The 9,203-nt window shown below is 35.7% G+C and overlaps 1 pseudogene; it reads right to left on the bottom strand.

Annotated features, from left to right (window-relative positions):
- Positions 1-1,824: 1,824 nt before the first annotated feature.
- On the bottom strand, positions 1,825-3,131 carry LOC120079115 (aspartic proteinase CDR1 pseudogene; annotated as a pseudogene).
- Positions 3,132-9,203: the final 6,072 nt, after the last annotated feature.

Raw genomic sequence — 9,203 nt, 5'->3', positions numbered from 1 at the left:
GAAGGTTTTTTTACCACTGATATAGCTAGTGGTTTTAATATTATACCAGCTATATATATTATAAAAAGGATAAAGTTGAGGGGGACTTACCCATAATAAATTTGTTCCTGTCTAACCATGAGGTTGATAGTACGTACTTAATGTCAGTCATTGAACCATATTCATTTTGACAATTTATTACTCTCTATTACCTTAAATTATACATTCTTTTTTACGAAAGTGTTGTCTTTATGAAAACCATTAATTTAAGTAAATATATCACCATCTTATATGCTAAAATGAGCATGAGTCAACCTAACAATCACATATTGTCTATACTACGACCATATATAAAAAATAATAATCTTCCTTCTCTCTTGTTAAGAACTATAACACAATAACTTTGAAATGTAAAAGAGGAAAAGCTCATATTCTTCGACATATTAAAAAATAATATATTTAGTCATTGAAAATAAGTTTAGAGTTTGTTCAATTTTAGCCAATAAAAACAATATTATAAAATACATAACCTTATACATAGGGGAGAATTTGAGTTACGTCCAAAATTCACATTGTCTCCATCATACAATTCTAGTAACTCTAGTAATTGAATTTCAAAAGTAATTATCTCTCAAAGTAGAACAAATTGTCTTTCTTATGAAAACTACACTTCATCTACAAGATCCTACGAATTATATTTTGTGAAATAAATCGAACTCCAACAAATTTTTTTAAAATGGAATGAAAGTTGTAGAGAAAAAATTATTGTTAAAAAAAAAAAAAGAATTGGAAAACTGAAAGTATTAACTAAAATTGAGCAAATTTCAAACTATAAAAGATAAAAATAGAATTTTAACCAAAATGTTACCATGTACAATATTTTAGTATAGATATTATATTCTATGACATTTTTATAATACATAATAGTTTGTTCAACTTGCAAAAAAATTGTTCAGAAAAAATAATATTTTTCTAAAAATTAGAACATTCGTTTTAGTTTGTTTACTTTTTGAAGACACGTTCACAAAATTTAATATCTTTTATACAGAAAAAATGAAGTGTTGCACATGAGAAGCTGTATCACTAGAACGAATTCATCTTAAAATTTCGTTTTAAATTCGATAATGTATCAGTTTCATGTATGTATAAATTTCTCTCAATGTACGAATTTATTGTATAAAATAAAATATCACGATCAAATAAATTGATCATCTTTATCATTAATATATATATATATATATATGAGTGGTTTTTCATCTTATCGTCTTCTTCTATTACTTCTATTTATTATTTATTATTTTTATCTTTTAGTCTAAATTAATCAATTTTTGAAATGATTTAAATTAATACAAGTATTAATTCAAAATTTTGATTGAACTTCAAAATGTTAGTAATATAAATGAATTTTTTCGAACAAACTTTCATATACTCCTTCAATAAAAAAAAAATTAATTCCTTTAAAAGGTATATATATTTGTATAATTAATATTATATATATCTACATATATATGTAAGAACCACCAAAATGGGCCATTTTTATAGAATTTTGAGTAAAGAATAATTATATGTAAAAAAAAAAAGTCTAGATTAATTCACTTAAAAAAAAATTTAAGATTTAAATTATTATAATTATTAGTTAATTTTAGTTCGGCCGCAAAATTTAGTGATATAAATGAATTTCTCCTAACAAAGTTTTTAGTAACACATATATGTCATTGAGGATTTCATATATTATATTTGTAGGATAACTGTATTAATCTTAAACATTTTCTTTAGCTGAAAAGTGATTCTATATAAAACTAACCATACAAATAATGTAGATTGATAAATTTTGACTTTTGAGTTCTAAGCACAGATGGTTGGCTTGAACGACAATCTCCTAGCCTCCAAATCATATCCGATTAAGAAATTCGCCTGCGCCAAATTTCCCAAAATCCCGAAACCATCTCTCGGCTCCGCCGACGTTAAGGTCGAGCAACTCACATTTTTGGCCACCTTCATAAACGTATTCTCCGGCAACAACTTCACGTCGGCACCACCGGCAAAATGGGCGGTGATGATCGGAATGCCCAAGCCGCCACTGTTGCTGTCATCAGCAAAGCAGAGTCCCAAAAAGTGGCCGGGATCCTCCACTCGCCTCGCTCTAACGACCTTCAATAGCGACGAAACAACACCATCGTATAACTCCTTTGGAAGAATCGTTAACGTCGTCCCGGAATCTATAATCATATTGCCTTGTTTGGACGACATGTCGGCCACATGACGTTCATTGCCAATGGAAATGGCTTCCAAAGTCATGTAATAGTATGTCTTGGGGTTTTTGGGGACTAGTGGCGTTGAAACGACTCCAGGGCCAGAAATGATAGCGTTTTGGCCGAAGTTTATTTTGCCATTTGCATGACTAAGTAACGTTGGTAAGCAATAAGAGAATTGTTGACTAATGGCGGCGGTTTGGCTCATTTGTGAGACTAATGAGAGCTCGCCACCGCCGAGTCCGATGACACCTGAGGCATAGCCGAACCCGCCGCCACTTTCGTGGCCACAACCGATGACTGAGTTCACGGATGATGACCCGATGGTGATCTTATCAAATCCTAAATCTCCCTTCGTGTAAGTTTGATCTCCGTATGTGTAACTGTAATTGCAAATCCCCTGGACTCCACAATGGGCAACATTTAGTGCATGACAGGATTGGGACGTGCAAGACACGCGATGGTAGGAAGAGGATTTGAGAGGGTTGAAAATGGGACGTGATTGGTTGAAGCATTTTTGACATGGCAAGCATTGTGTCCATATCAAATCGCTGCCCGTGTCGGCAATGCCGATGTAATCCACTGGCGGGGTTCCAATAGAGACATACATTAGATACTCGCCACTTCCTGGGCCAATCGGGGATTGAACGACAGCAGCAGTAGTGGTGGCAACAGTGGCAACGTGGTTGATGAGGGCAGTGGAGCGAGAAAATGAGCGTTGAAAGGCATTGGTGAGACGATCATAATGGGAGAGAGATGATATTTGAAAAAGGGAATCACGATGAAAGAGAGAAGTGGTGAAACCGTTGTCGTCATTGATGGTTGCTTGAGAGAAGGAGATCAAGAGGAGAAGATAGGAGAATAAAGAAATGGTAGCCATGGGATATGAAGTTCTCGAAAAGTTTCTTAGAGATGAAGATTTTAGTAGCCATATTGCTTCTCCTTTTATATATATAGGGATTTAAAGAGAGATTGCATTGGGATTCTATGATATAAACTTTCTTGCAGTTCCCTATGTATATTAAAGAGAGAATTAGAGAGCACAAGGTGAAATGAATATTCCTTGAAATAAAAAGAAAATGGGAAGTTATTTTTCTTATTTGACAAAGTGTATGTATTAGACAATGGTAATTTAACGAGTAGTTAACTACCTTCATGCGTTTCTTTCTTTTTGAGAAAAAGAATTATGTAATTGATTTGTTAGTTTGAAGAATAATATTGGATACAAATTTTAATGAGAGAAGAAATTATCTAATCCAAAATTTAGTATACTTAATTTGATTACCAGTAGTAAATCTAACTTAAACATGATGTTTTTCTAATTTTATTTGGTATTTCAATTTTTATCTGTGATTTGTTTAGTTAGTTTTTTAATTTTGTCATCACATTTCATCTAAATTTAATCTTTAATTTCTTATTTGACGTTCGATTGTTTATCTTATTTTGTTACATTTAAAAATCCAATGTTCTCTGTAATCGCTAGAATTTGTGTCAAAGTCAAGTTCTTTCTCTCTTCTTTTTTTTCCTCTTTTATAACAACTACTTTATTGGGTTTTATTTTTTCTTTTTGAAATCGACAATATATGAAGGTCAACATTGAGATCTATTACTTTTTCGGTTGAAAATTTATGCTTAAGTTGAAATATGAATTAGATGATATAATATTAAAACTTTCTTCGTCCATCCACCTAAATTTTTTGATAATTCGTTGATTTAACAAATTATAAAACACGAGTTCATAATAATGTCATACGCACTACTTTAAAAAAGAAAAAAAAAAAAAAAGAAGAAAAAAACAATAACAATGTATATGTATTTGATACAGATTTACGTTAGCTTTAAAATTTTCAGAATATTATCGTTATTATTACTATATTTATTTTGGGGGAGACAAATCAAGTCCAACGAACCATTTTTTAAGGAAGACAAGACGCACACAGAGGGTGGTCTGAATGTTTAAGGAAATTAGAAAGTCAACAGTCGGAAATTTAATTTTTGTTAATGGCCAAAATTAAAGCTAATCTCAATCGCCAAAAACATGGAATTTCAATGAATAATTTCTTTTCCCCTTCCCCAATTAATTTCAATTCATAAATTAACGATACAGTACGAAAATAAAATAATCATCGAGAAGGATGTAAAAAATCTAAATATGGGATTGTTCCTAAAATAATTCAACTTCCTATTTAGGAAGAACCTTTTTTTTTTTTAATTAATTTTTTGAAGTATGAGATTTATTTTTTAAAATATCAACTAAATAGCTACTTCTAGGAAGATTCAAATACCAAAATGTAGGTGGGTGTTTTCTTTTGGAAGATTTTTCTCTTATTTGAGAGACATATGAAATATAGGTAAATTAAGATTTTTTTAATATAATTGGAAGTAGAGAGATTCAAACTACAAATTTGATAGTTTTTAATATACGGATGTCAATTGAACTATGTTCGATTTGACAGCCTATTAAATTAAGATAGAAAGACTTTAATTTCCATTACATAGTTCATATCTTTATTAATTTTACATTCAACTCGTTCCACTCAAATTTCGATGAAGCATCATTACATAGCATTTCATTTTATTTTTTTTTATTGCCAACTAACTATAATTAAACTGGCCATTTAAGACACCTCTCATATGCTTTCGAACTAAAAGAAAAAAATGTTTTCTCATTGTTAGATGATGTATAATTAAATCTATCTTCACTCATCATCTTAAGCTTTAGGATCAAAATTACCGTTTGCCCCTATAGATACATCTAATTATTTAAACACTGATCCCTCTAATAAATAATAGATCATAGTCCAACTATGACTAAACTCCTATCGAGTCAGGAAAGGGTATGACATCACATTGTTCAAGCCCCAAAATCAACCCTTAAGGGAGCAATTTATATACTTATCCGACCTCGGGAAAGGAGCGAATTCTTTCTTGTGTAGATGTGTTCCTAGCTCCTCAATCAGACGAATCCCCAAAATAGTAAACTTATTGAGTCGGCAATCTGGCCACTCTCACTCATACAAATCAAAGGACCGCCCTCATAGGCAAGAGTTCACAACTCACTCAGGATTCAAGTCATGTTACCTATGGTCATCCTGGCAAAATGTAAGTCTTCATTATGAACGTTGTTATATAATGAGACTAAACATTTCATGGTCCAATCTTATACAAACTATTTTGTATATAATATTCTCACTCACATGTCTACACATGAATGATTAGGATCAGATCATTTGTAGCACTTTATAACAATTGTAACACCTACAAAGCGGGTCATACTCATAGTGTCACCAAAATAAGGTATCCGGTCTTATCCATTTACCACAGACCATTTAGGTTATCACTTAAATATGATCCACCTATATATCTCTACATATATGTTTAAGTTACAAGATAACCTCGAATGTTGGTTTATTGGTTTGTGATTAATGCAACGAAAAATATGGAATAAAATATCATATATTTTATTAAATAAACAATGAGTTTTTACAAAAACATTTATAAACTACAAGACCATACAAGATTTAGGGCACCAACCCCAACACCATTAATATCCTTAGTTTGCATACTCCTCTTTCAAATTAGTGTTCTATACTTCATGGATTTGAATCGAATCGCCGTTGAGTAAAATTATCATTCTTCCAAGGTCAACACGATAGGAGTCACAAAATAACAAAACCTTAGAAAAAGATGGCGAACAGAGGTGGGGATCTGGGGATCTTAGAAAAAAAAGTGAAGGCGTCGGAAAACCAATGCCAAAGTATGAGAGGTAAAGAAATATTTACAGATCTGGATGATACAAAAAAGGTTTAGAAGAACCCTAAAAATGAAGTGATTTTAACTTTTAAGCGAAGAAAAAGGGAACTGTGAAATTGAAAGGTAGGAAAGGAAGATCTCGAAGAAGGAGGTTGTGGGATTTTGAGCTTTGACAGAAATGGAGGAGAAAGAGGTCAACGAAGGAGAGGAAGAGTAGCAACTGTAACATCCCGCACCTTTTTTTTAATATTATTTATTAATGATGTAATTTTTCTTTTTCAGTAATTGTCCTTAGTTGAAGGGTATGTTTGGAATTTTTGAATTTAAAGTTTAAGTGCGAGGATTTAAGTGTTAGCATGGAAATTATTCAAATTATTCAATTTTTTCAAACTCAATTTGGAAATTTATGGCAAGAATTTATTTCCTTTGGAAAAGGAAAGAAATTAAATAGTATAAAGTGGATTAAGGAAAGGATTTAATTAGAGTTATACTATTTTCCTTTTATTATTATTATTAGTTTATTTTTTAAAAATAAAAAGGAGCACCCACCCCCCATCTCCTTCATGCGATCTCTCTCGCTCGAGCGCCCCCCACCCTCACTGCCTTATCCGACCGCCGCACCTTAACCGCCTCTCACGACCTAAAACTGAGCGTCGTTTTAAATTCTATGCATGCATTTATTTTAGTAACGGCCTAACCTAAGTCCTAGGGGGTCGGGTCGCTACAGTTGGTATCAGAGCTCATATTTTGGGTTCTGTAAATTGACTTACTATGTAAGTCTAGATAGTCCCTGTGGCCAGTAACGGATTCTTCGTCATTGCTAGGTACGTTCTACTAATGAAAGTTTCAATGCATATGTGAGAATAGTGATGTAGTGTTTTAAATGCATGATGTTTGAGAAAGGCCAAAAAATAGTTAGTTGACGTACAAATTTATGACAGGACATGGCACCTAAACATAGAACAAGGAAAACAGTTAGAGAAGAAATTCAAGCAGAGAGAGAGGGGAGTAGTCAAACTGCTCCGGCGGTGCCAATTCCGCCTATGACCCAAGTGGATAAAAAGGAAATGGAAGCCCGAATTAGTGAAGTTGTTGCAACCGCTCTGATGGGGAAGCTGCAGGAACTGATTCGTAGCACAATAGCAGGACAGCCAGCCCAGACTCAGGCTCAGGAGGAATCGGTGCCACCCGAGCTGTTACGACAAACCCATCCGCAGGACAAGAACACGCAGGGCCTGTCTCTCGAGGCTAAACATTTAAGGGATTTCTGGAAGTATGACCCTCGCTCCTTTGATGGATCGTTAGGGGACCTCACTAAGGCAGAAATGTGGTTGTCATCCATCGAGACAATTTTTCGTTTTATGAGGTGCCCAAAAGAGCACAAACTGCAATGCGTAGTCTTCATGCTGACTGGTAACGCGACAATCTGGCGGCGTTCGGCAGAAAAGATGATCGATATTGGAGGTGACCTTGCAACCTGGGAACAGTTCAAGGAACTTTTTTATGAGAAGTACTTTTCGGCCAACACCCGATACAATAAGCAGACCAATTTCTTGAACTTGAAGCAGGGCGTTATGTCGGTGGAGGCATACGAGCAAGAGTTCAATAAGCTATCTCATTTTGCTCCTGAGCTAGTGGCAACTAAGGCAGTGAAGGCCGAGAGAGATTTATCCAGGGCCTGAGGAGTGGGCTACGACGGATGGTGCATGCCTTGGATCTCAAGACGTATGCTACGGCGCTACGAGCCGCTGTGAGAATTGATGCCGATTCCCAGGGGGAGAGGAATACAGGAGGTCACTCGGGATTAGGACCTCCACAGGGTAGAAAAGAAAGGCTGAGCACAAGACTCTTGAACATCAGTAGAGGGGTCAGAACACAGTGCATGCTCCACGTCAGTAGGGACAACAGAGTACCGAGGCTGGGAGTGGCAGGGAGGATAGACCGATATGCACCACTTGCGGTAAGCAACACTGGGGACGTTGTTTAGCCGGCTCTGGGATTTATTTCCGATATGGCCAGAAAGAGGTATATGGCAGATAGATGCCCAAGGAAGAATGCGCCTGAGCACAGAAGCCAACCCGTAGGCTCGTTCCAGGGAGGCCCGAACCGCCAGCAACAGTAGGGAAAGGTATTTTCCACCACTCGACGTGAGGTCGAGAAGTCAGGCACCGTGGTGACAAGTACACTTCCCATTTGTTTTATTTGACTCTGGCTCTTTGCACTCATTTATATTTGTTGTATTTGTGAGACATGCCATGTTAGACTCAGAACCGTTTCCATTTGCATTATCTATTTCCACTCTATCGGGAGAGATCATGTTAGCTACAGAAAAGATAAAAGCATGTTAGGTAGAGGTAGCCAATCGCGCATTAGATGTAACCTGATAATTTTAGATATGCGCGATTTTGATGTTATATTAGGCATGGATTGGTTAGCTGCTAACCATGCCAGCATAGATTGCTCTCGTAAGGAGGTTATCTTTAACCCTCTTACAGGAGCCAGTTTTAAGTTTAAAGGGGTTGGGATTGTAGTCTTACCCAAAGTGATATCCGCATTGAAGGCCAGTAGGCTATTTGACTAAGGAGCCTGGGGTTTTATGGCCAGTGTGGTGGACACTAGGGAGAATGAAGTTACCTTGACTTCGGAGCCAGTAGTGAGGGATTTTCCAGATGTGTTTCCAGAAGATCTTCCCGGACTACCTCCGCAGCGGGAGATAGATTTTGCCATTGAATTGGAGCCAGGCACAATTCCTATTTCGAGGGCTCCGTACAGGATGGCCCTGGCAGAGTTGAAGGAACTGAAGATCCAATTGCAGGAGTTGTTGGACAAGGGTTTCATTCGCCCTAGCATGTTACCATGGGGTGCACCTGTTTTGTTTGTGAAAAAGAAGGATGGATCGTTACGTTTATGCATTGATTACAGAGAGTTGAACAAGGTGACCGTCAAGAACAAATATCCCCTTCCCAGGATCGATGATTTGTTTGACCAGTTATAGGGAGCTACGGTATTCTCTAAGATTGACCAGTACCACCAATTGAGGATAAAGAACAGTGACATACCCAAGACAGCTTTCCATTCGAGGTATGGACATTATCAGTTCTTAGTGATGTCATTCGGTCTAACGAATGCACCAACAGTGTTCATGGATCTAATGAATAGGGTGTTCAAGGAATTCCTCGACACCTTCGTGATTGTTTTTATTGATGATATTTTGATTTA

The sequence above is a fragment of the Benincasa hispida genome, chromosome 1, assembly GCF_027475165.1.
Source record: "Benincasa hispida cultivar pf3 chromosome 1, pf3_genome.v1.1, whole genome shotgun sequence".
In the NCBI taxonomy this organism is placed as follows: domain Eukaryota; kingdom Viridiplantae; phylum Streptophyta; class Magnoliopsida; order Cucurbitales; family Cucurbitaceae; genus Benincasa; species Benincasa hispida.
The sequence above is the reverse complement of the archived record's forward strand: the minus strand, read 5'-3'. Positions and strand labels throughout refer to the sequence as shown.